Raw genomic sequence first — 1,106 nt, 5'->3', positions numbered from 1 at the left:
GAAGTTAATGACTTTTATTTAGGATAGTGCCTCCTAAATTGGAGGATAGTGGCATAATGGTTTAGTGGATTGATTAAGGGAGCTTTTCTAGGTTGGTGGTAGAAAATTAAGGATAATACATTATTGGTTAGTTTCTTATTTTTCCTCTAAATACTTGTATTGTTTCTACTTAAATGAATGTAGAATTCAATTGAAACACTTGACCCTCTTGCAATATTTTCTCCTTTGTTTCTATTCTCCATTCTCTTCAATTGGTTGTTTTTTCGTTTCATATTTAAGATAAGTTAATAATTTGTTTTGATTTTTAATTATTTTGAATTAACTTTAATGGATTTTAATTTTTGACTAAACCGTTTGAATTTTTTTAATGAATCTATTTTTCTTAAACCATTTGAATTTTTTTAATGAATCTATTTTTCTTTTTTCTTTTTCTTTTCTTTTTAATTTTTTTAAGAACAGTGTGTAGTCTCATACTTATATTCATTTGGTTAATTATTGTCGTTTCGTTTGGGAGTACGCAGGATGAGGATCGAACCTTTAACCTCTAAAGAAAGTCATATCAATTATAATTGAGTTAAGTTCACTTTGATAATTACTACTGTTATTAGATTTTTAGGAAATATCAGGTTATATCATTTAAATTATAAAATATTAATTGTGTGGCTAAATATCATTTTGGTCTTTATACTGGGATAACAGTTCAATTTTAGTCTATACACCCTTAGATGTTTATCATATTAATAAGAAGTCGATATTAAATGGTGAATATCTTTGCAGCTAAAATCAACAACCAAGAAGAATAGCTAAAATCAAATGTCCCATTTTACTCCCCACAATAAAATTGTATTTGCTTTTAATAAATACTAAATTTAGTCTCTAATGCTATTATATTGTATGGGGATCAAAATAATATATTAACCTATTGTATTAATTTAAACTATGAACTTTCATTATTATTATATCAATTTAGACTTTTCATTATGTTTTGTTTGGATAAGCATTTGTGAGACTTTGATTTTGTCAATTAAACTCCAAATCAATTAAGGGTATAGAGAAAAAAAATATTTTTTTAAAAAAATTATTTTAATTTAAACTCTTTTGATAAA

This window comes from Benincasa hispida, unplaced genomic scaffold (genome assembly GCF_027475165.1).
Source record: "Benincasa hispida cultivar pf3 unplaced genomic scaffold, pf3_genome.v1.1 HicScf1848, whole genome shotgun sequence".
NCBI lineage: Eukaryota > Viridiplantae > Streptophyta > Magnoliopsida > Cucurbitales > Cucurbitaceae > Benincasa > Benincasa hispida.
The sequence above is the reverse complement of the archived record's forward strand: the minus strand, read 5'-3'. Positions refer to the sequence as shown.